Here is a 9959-nt window from a genome sequence, read left to right on the forward strand (position 1 = left end):
AAGAGAGGTTAGATAAAAAACTAGAAATTTTCTCTCGAGAAATAAAAACTGAATTTTCTGCCTTTGAAAATAATTTAAAGGGAGAAATAAGTAAATTGAGTACCAGTCTGAATAAAAATCAGAATTACAAAAGGAAGTTTGATGAAACTGTTTGTTTTTCATGCCAGAAGAAAGGACATATCAGTAAATACTGTCCAAATAAAAAATATCAAGGTAGTCAAACCAAGGGAAATAATTTACAAACTCATGGAAATGTAAATAATCCTGGGGGAGTTAAAACAGAAAGTAATGATGAGTTAAACTAGATCGGGTTGAGCCTGACGGCCAAGTCTTAGCCCTTCCAGTTATTTTAGATGAATTAAAGGAGAATAAATTTATAATTGAAGAAAATGAAGATCATAAATGTAAGCTAAAAAGAGGAATAACTGTTGACTTTAATTTGACAAGTTCTGGTAATAAGAGAAATACTAAAGTTTGTAGAGATATTGATATTGGTAAATCAAAGCTCTCAGTAGCTTTCGATGACACTGATAAGTTGTATGCTGTTGATAATGTTTGTGGTGATGAGCCTGAAAGATCAAAGCTCTCCGTAGCTTCTAGTCAGTTTGATGATGCTGAAATAAATATTTCAGAAAGTTCCTTTCTTGATGAATATGTTAATGTTGACCCTTCTGTTGATATGACTAGTGTTGATGTTGTTATAGATAGGGTAAGGGCAGTTACTTTGAGGGTACCTATTGTTATTGAGGGTGACTATTTGAATGCAGTCATTGATACAGGTGCTGAGGTTACTGTTATGAGTCAGGAAAAGTTCTTAAAAATTCCAGAGAATAGACGTCCACAAATAAATCGAGCTGAGAGAAACTTAGTTGTCGCAGAGGCAGGCAAGAAAATGCAAACTTTAGGTATGGCTGATGTTTCATGTCAAATAGGTCCATTGAATTTTATTTTGTCTGTATATATTGCGCCTATTGGTGACGAGTTGTTGCTAGGCTGTGATATAATAGATGAGCATGATATCACAATTAATACTAAGAGGGGCTTGGAAATTAAAGGTCAATGGATTAATTGTGACGTCACTAGGAGGTCAGATAAAGTGGCGAGAGTTGTTTTGAAGGAAGCAGTTACTATTCCAGCTAATTCAGAGGTGATTTTACCAGGTTTAAGTATTAATTCAGAAATACTTGATTCCTCTTATTGTAGTGTTGAACCAGTCGTTGAAGATGAAAGGAAAATTATAGTTGCTAGGTCATTGGTTGATCCGTATAAGGAAACTATTCCTGTTAGAATAGTAAATGTAGAAAAGCATCCAATTAGAATTCGTAAAAACTATTTATAAGGTGAATTACATCCTGTAGAACAATTTGAGGTGTTCATTGACAACAATGCTGATGTTGAATTGTATGATTCTGTTTTATATAAAGATTTCTGTATTGGCATGAGTCAAGGTGACTTTATAGATACCCCAGTAATTCCTGAAAATTGGAGAAGTCCTAAAGTGTTGAGTACCAAAACTGATAGTTTTGAAATTGAGGCCGACATTTCAAAACTACCAGATTTTCTTTCTGAACTCTATCAGAAAAGTTGCGAGAAGATAAGTGACCAAGAGCAAAAATTGAAATTAGCCAAAGTTCTATTGAAAAATCAGGGTGCTTTTGCAAAAGATAAACTTGACTTGGGTTCTTTGTTCCCTTATTAAACATAAAATAGATACTGCAGGGGCAGCACCAACAAGGCAACCTTTGAGACGTACACCTAAAAATTTTGAAGGAGAGGAAGAGGCATATTTGAAAGACCAATTGGAAAGGGGGGCCATTAAACCTTCTTCATCAGCATGGAGGTCAAATATTTGTTTGGTTCGTAAGAAGGACGGCTCGGTTAGGTGGTGTATAGATTATAGAAAACTCAATGAGTCGACTATCAAGGATGCCTACCCGATACCAAATATATCTATGTGCCTAGATTGTCTAGCCGGCGCTAGCATATTTTCGGTCATGGACCTTCAGTCTGGTTATTGGCAATTGGAAATGGCACCAGAAGATCGACATAAAACTGCATTTATTACAAAATATGGTCTTTTTGAGTACACTAAGATGCCTTTTGGACTGTGTAATGCTCCTTCAACTTTTCAAAGATGTATGGAGTTAATTTTTCGGGGAATGCAATGGAAAACCCTTTTGATTTATTTGGATGATATTAATTTATAATTTATAGTTCAAACTTAGAAGACCATTTTGATAAATTAGATGAAGTTCTGGGTAGATTACGAAATGTTGGTTTGAAACTTAAACCTTCTAAGTGTGAATTTATTAAAGATCAAGTCCTTTATTTAGGGCATACTGTCAGTAAAAATGGCATTAGTCCGAATCCAAAAATTGTTGAATCAGTTAGTAAATGGCAGGTTCCGAATTCAGTCAAGGAAGTTCAGCAATTTTTGGGTCTTTGTAGTTACTATCGACAATTTGTTCACAAGTTTAGTGAAATAGCATCTCCTTTGAGTAGACTAACTAGAAAAGATGTTCCTTTTAATTGGTCAAGTGAATGTCAAAGTTCATTTGAAATATTACGAAAAGCTTTGTGTGAAGCTCCAATTTTGGCATATCCATTACCAGAAGGTCAGTTTATTTTAGATACTGACGCGTCTAATATTGGAATTTGGTCAGTACTCTCTCAAATTCAAAATGGGAAGGAAAAGGTGATTGCCTATGGGTCCAAAAAATTAGATAAACCACAACAACGATATAGTGTGACCAGACGAGAGCTTTTAGCAGTAATTACATTTATACATCAGTTTCGCCATTACTTAGTTGGTCGAAAATTTCTGCTAAGGTCCGACCATGCATCCTTGAGATGATTGTTTAATTTTAAAGATCCACAGGGGCAGTTGGCTGGTTGGCTTGAGACCCTTTCACAGTATAATTTTGATATTCAACACAGACCAGGGGTTAAACACCAAAATGCTGACTCGCTTTCACGACGTGAATATGACATATCACTTTGTGATCATATTAAACATGGAGTTAGAAATCCTGAATGTAAAAATTGCAAATCTATGGATGCTGATTGGGTAGATTTTAAAACTGATGTAGATAATGTCACTAATTTAAGTGACAACCCATTTGTTTCAAAAATTTGTGTTGTCACAAGAAGTCAAAATTCCAAGTTAATTGATTCAAATTGGCTTAGTGGGTACACTACAAAAGAATTGGAAAATTTTCAAAGAGAAGATAGTGATTTAGGGCCTGTCCATAAATGGCAAGATAATAATTGTAAACCAAACAGAGATGAAATTGCTTCATATAGTCCATCAACAAGAAAATATTGGTTAAATTACGATCTCTTGATTACAAAAAATAATGTTTTGTATCAGAAAAGATTGCAACCAACTGGTGAAAGTTATCAGTTATTAGTTCCTAAAGTCTTGAGAAAATAAGTAATGACAAGTTGTCATAATACTATGTATTCTGCACATTTTGGTGTAAATAAAACTAAGGACAAAATTAAAACCTGTTTTCATTGGTACAAGTTGGGAGAGGATATTCAATCACATGTACACATTTGTTCTGTTTGCAATCGATTTAAGGCTTTAAATAGGAAATATAAAGCGTCTTTACAGAGTTACACTGTAGGTTATCCATTGGACCGTGTTGCAATTGATGTTATTGGTCCATTACCCCATACCCGTCAAAATAATAGATTTATATTAGTTATTTGAGACCATTTTACTAGATGGATAGAGGCGTTCCCACTTCCACACCAGCAAGCTGAAAAGGTTGCTGAAAAGCTTGTCCATGAATTTATTTCCCGTTTTGGTATTCCTTTGGAACTCCACTCCGATCAAGGGAGAAATTTTGAAAGTAAAATTTTTACAGAAGTTTGCAAATCGTTGGAAATACACAAGACAAGATCTACATCCTATAGACCTTGCTCTAATGGCATCATAGAGAGATTAAATGCCACTCTTGAGGGAATGATTAGAAGTTTTGTAAATAAAAATGCAAATGATTGGGATTTACATATTGGTATATTAATGGCAGCCTATAGAAGTACTGTACATCCAACTACAGGTTATTCCCCTAACATGTTAATGCTAGGCAGGGAGATTACTTTACCCCCTCAGATTATATTCCCTTTTCCAAATTGTAATGAATCTATGGAAGTCGAGACTTACGTGTCCAAGTTGAAATCAAAATTGGAGGAAATTTACCAATTAGCACGTGAAAATCTCAGGTCATCTGCTGTACGACAGAAAAAAGATTATGACACCCGTATATCCCAAAATCAATTTCGTAAAGGATCACTTGTTTACAAATTTAATAATATTTTCAAAAAACTAAACGAAAGATGGTCTGATCCATTTGTAATAGTAGATTTTTTGAGTCCTGTACTTTATAAAATAAAAAATAGATACAAATCAGAGACTGTTCATCATGATAGATTGAAGAAATATCAATCTGATGATGTTCCAGCCTGGGCTGTTGCTGTTCAGAAAGGAATGTAAGATGCCCAAGTCAAGGTACCTGCTGTCAATCATTTTTCTAAATTTTTCAAGTCTTTGTTTTATTTCAGTAAAATGTCTGAAATTTACAATTTTAATTGGGCTGACTGTTTATATGAAGGAAAGAAGAGAGACACAATTTGGCACATTATATTAAACCATGTACAGGAAGACCAGGTACCATTTTATTGTAACATTTGTCACTACCGTGGAAATACCCGTAGAACCATGGACAGACATATCATAACTTATAAACCTCATCTTGAGAAGATGGAAGAATTCGATATAGATTCTTGCAATAATTGTATTATCAAATCTGTTAATCCATATTTTGTAAAATTGGGCACAGACGCATCTTGTGATGCCATATACAAGGATCAATCTTGTATTGTAACTGAAGAAGTAGAGGAACTTATCGAAATTATGGAAGACAGTGGTGAATTTAACGTCAAAGATAACTCCTGTCAAACGAAAGAGACTTTTATATCTTACCGAGAGCTAAAGGCGGAGATGAATATATTAAAAGGTAGTCATCAGGCTGAATTGAACAGATTTGGGAGCTATATTGCCCGTTTGGAGCAAAGATTAAAAGCCAAAGAAGATGATGTCCAGTCAGCTGAAAGGAAACTTAGGAATGGAGAAGAGGGAAGCAAGAAACAATTACAGGAAAAAGATGACGTTATAAGGAAACTGGAGAGGAAACTCCGACATAAAGACAATGAAGTGGAAGTGCTGAGGAGAAAGCTGAGAGTACAGGAATATGAAGCAGATGATGAGAAAGAAAATGAGATGCCAAGGAAAAAGTTTAAAGGCTATGTTGTGAAAAAACTGTTTTAGACATTATGTTAATCTTTATTTTTATTGAAATGTCATATACTAGTACATGCATTTGTTGTAGACAAAATTGGTTCCCCTAATCTTTACATGAAATTAGAAATGAATTTTTAAATGACAAGTATATAAATATGAAATGAAATTAGTTTTCATTTGGAGCTTTAATTATTTACCTGTTTTATTGATTCTTAATTTTGAATACCAATTTTGTCTTTACTTTGTAAGATATTTTAGTGTTTTAAAGGAGGTGAAGTCCTCAAACACTTTTCGTTGATATTGTGTATATATCATATATATATAAATTTAATGTGATGCTTAAAGGAGAAGAAGTTCTCAACATCAAACATATTTAATGATTTTTTATTATTATTATTATGTTTAATAAGCATACTTTTCTAATTTTAGTTAATTGAATTATGGAATTTCGGGGACGAAATGTATTCTTCAAGGGGGGTAGTGTTGTGAAACTGAAATGGTATTTGGACAAACCTCGATCTTTAATGATAATTTTTTATGAAATATTATTCCTTTCATATTATTTAGATTTGCCCAATTTGTGTAAAGGTACGACAGACCTAATAAAGCACATTTTAGTCTCGTTTCATTTATTAATCAACGTTTTCAGTAGAATTTACTGTGTTGACACATTTTCCGCCAAACCGTAGCTCCATGTTTTGGGCAAGAGTTGTCGTTCTTATCACAACAAAGAAGTTATTTCTGAAATACGGGATTTAATTCCGGGTGTGCTTATTGAAATATTGTTATTATGGAATAAAACTATTAATTGTATATAATTTATGGTCATGCATATTTGTCAGTGTAATGATCGCGTATACGAGATCCGCGAAATGTAAGTAATTATGGGAAATATTCCGTGATAATGACATCTTGGTTTCGAACGTAAACAACTTGGTAAGTTGAAATTTAACTGTCCCAGAGAACGGCTGCTTTTCGTTCTCCTAACCTATTTATTTCACGTTTGGCTTTGTGAATTTATGTAAGAAGTTAAGTTAAGCTATTTTAGCATTTAATTACACATCTTCAGGTATTATTTGTGTAAAAAGACGGTGAATTCCGTTACACATTGTACTTGACGGTGGTGATTTTGCCGTGAAACATTTTTAGCCCAACCCTGGCCTAAATTTGGAATTGTTCGATTATTATTGAAACATATATTTATTGATATTCGTTATTTTTGTCTAAACACTGACATTATGCAGGTTCTTTGACTTGATTTAAATTGTGTGAATTAGTTGTATCTGAACGTATTGAAATTAATAATCCTCCATAATAAATTATTTTATTTAGAACTCTTTGTTAATTTGCAGCTGTTCTACTATTCCCGCTCGGTAGTTAACATTTTTACAATATTTGAACTATTTCTTTTTTCTTTTTTTTTTTTGCATTCATATGAAATGAAAGTCTTCTAATCCCTGTTTCAGTTCTTGTATCCTCCTGTGTGTTACACCCATCCTCCTATTTCCCTGTTACAGTATATAAATCGTTCAGTTCATTGCCCCACTCCCCTTTACTATTTTGCTTTGTAGTCTATTAATCATCCAGTTCATTGCCCCACCCTCCTATTATGTTATTGCAGAGTATGAATCATTCAGTTTATTGCGTCACCCTCCTATTTCAATGATACAGTCTATGAATCCCCACCCCTGTGTATTGCCACACCCTCCTATTTTTCTATTGCAGAGTAGAATCCTTCAGTTCATTGCCCCACCCTTCTATTTCCTTGCTTCAATCTATGAATCATCCCGTGTATTGCCATACCCTCTCATTGTTCTGTTGTAGACTATTACTCCTACAATTAATTGCGTCACCCTCTTATTATGCTATTGCAGTGTATAAATCCTTCAGTTGATTGTGTCACCATCTTATTTCAATGCTATAGCCCATGAATCCCTCTCCTTTTGTGTATTGCCACACACTCCTATGTTGCTGTTGCAGTCTATTAATCCTCCAGTTGATTACCCCACCCTCTTATTGTGCTGTTGAAGTCTATTAATCCCCCCGTGTATTGCCACACCTTCCAATTTTGCTATGGCAGAGTATGAATCCTTCAGTTTATTGCGTCACCCTCCTATTTCAATGCTACAGTCTATGAATCCCCGCCCCGTGTATTGCCACATCCTCTTATTGTGCTGTTGCAATCTATCAATCCTACAATTAATTGCCAAACCCTCCTACCTCCCTGTTACAGTCTATGTAATTTTACAGTGTATTACTCCACCCTCGTATTTCCCTTTTGCAGTCTATAAATCCACTAGTCATCGCCCTACTCTCCTATTTCCCTGTTGCAGTCTATGAATCCCAATGTTTATTGTTTAAAGTATTCTTCCTCCGTGGAAATAGTTCACTTCATTTCAAACCCTTCTTAGAAGAAACTTCTCTTTTTAAAATAAATCAAGAATAAGCAATACATAAACAAAACTCTATGGTGCAACAAAAAAAACACCGTCCTATATTGGCAGTAAAGAATCTTTATGTTTAAGGGGTTGAAAAATATGAGTTTTCATATTTTTGATAATTTATGATACGAGAGGTTTGAGGATCCTCCGTCAAAGATATGCGCCCTATTGTGTTATATAAAAGTGTTGTTTTGACAGTCAAAATTATGTATAGTTTAGAGGTAAGGATATGAGTACATTTTGAACTTTACATTTAAAGGGTGTAAGACCGGACCCCTTATATATAAATGACAAAAACTATGGCGAACTAGACATATATTAACAAGGATTTGAATAAGATATAAAATTTAGGGTGATTATCTGTATGATTGAGGGATAACAAAAAAAGTTCGATTATAGAGTAGACATGACCCTGGGAATTTACCCCAGAGTAAAATTGATATGATCTTGTGATGGCATGCAAGAGCATATATGTTTGGGGGTAGACATTCTAAAAGTCTTTTATTTTACTATGAGGGTCAATGTCAGATGTCATCATCTATGGTATGCCACATGTCATCATTAAGTGTTACACCCATGTGCCAAATATCAAAAACCCATGATAATGCATAATAAAGCTATAAAGCCTATTTGATCATAATTACAAATTGTACACCACATTTACAAAATTCCCAGTTCTTTCACGATGACAGTCTGTCTTGGAATTATTAGAATACAGCATAATTTAAAAGTTATTCAGAGTGTTCAATTTATATTTTTTTCTTTTATCTTAATAATTTGTAATGGAATTAAAAATTGACAATTTCTGCTCCTCGGATAATAATATTTTTCCATTTTTAACATGTCCTTTATATTTGGATATCAAATAATTTTCATCTATTTCAAGAACGTCATTCTTGTCTAGCTGAAGAGATGAATCTAACATTTTCTTCTTGCACAGCTGGTTGTTCAGCTTCCCAAGTTTTGCTTTAGCAAATGTCATGGTCTTTTCTCTAATTGTTTCCAAATAAACGGTCAAGTTATTGTATTCTACAACTGCCACTGTCACCTGGAAAAGAAATATACATCTATATATATACATTTATTATTTATTACTTTCATAATATTAATATACTTAATATATTGCTGAACCATAAAAACTCAATTTACATCCGATACCTTAGTAAAAGAAATTAATTTCTTCCTTTTTAGGAGTATAGAATACACCTTTATCTCTCTAAACAAAAGTCTCAGAGTAAATATATCCAGTGAGTAGTATTTGAATTTTCTTTCAAAGCAAACCATTTGAAACTAATAAGGTAATGTATTTATCAATATGTCCATACATATTACCATATAGAATCTATCTCTAGCAGATCTGGTTCAATTGTAAGGTTAAAGTTTCCTATAATGCTAATTTTGCATCTAATAAGAGATCGCAGAACACATATAATAATACTAACCGGCTCTAAATCCTGGCTGTCATATCCGACTTCAACTTCAGCTTGACTTGGTTTCTGAAAAAAAAAAATGATTTAATTTTTTGGAAAAATAGAAATGAACAGATGAGTATATCTCCCGGTACATTCTAACAGGTCTTTGTATTTTGTTCATTACATATATATCAAGAATTGTTGATCGATTAATTGTAGGTGTTAAGCACCACTTTTATCACTATTGGCAAATTCTAGGCAGCCTTTTTACATTGGAGGGGGAAAATGGGGGTACCGAGAGAACCACAACATTTTGGCAGTAAAAGTAGCAATCCTAGTCAATAAAGATTTGGAGTCGAACAAACATGCCACAACCAAACTAAGATCCACAAGACTCGGTGTTGACAGATGAAGGATACAATAGACGAACAACTTAAAACATTCATCCATTAAAAAAGAGTGCCAACACTAAAATGTCTCGCCGTCTTTACTAACTGTTGATATCATGTCGATATAGTCCTTAATATAAAGTTTTACTACAACTATCACATAAACTTAACATGATCCAAGAAAATGAGGCCAATGTCAAATAATCAAAACTGGAAATTCATGTACACCTTACAATCATTACATGCATACACCAAATATGCTTTAAATATAGTTGACCTATTGCATATCTAAAGAACAACCTAAACCCGGAAAACTTAATAATCATCAATGAACCTTGAAAATGAGGCCAACGTCAGATGAACCCTGCCAGACAGACATGTCATTACATGCTTTAAATATAGTTGACCT

This window comes from Mytilus californianus, unplaced genomic scaffold, assembly GCF_021869535.1.
Source record: "Mytilus californianus isolate M0D057914Y unplaced genomic scaffold, xbMytCali1.0.p SCAF_1, whole genome shotgun sequence".
In the NCBI taxonomy this organism is placed as follows: domain Eukaryota; kingdom Metazoa; phylum Mollusca; class Bivalvia; order Mytilida; family Mytilidae; genus Mytilus; species Mytilus californianus.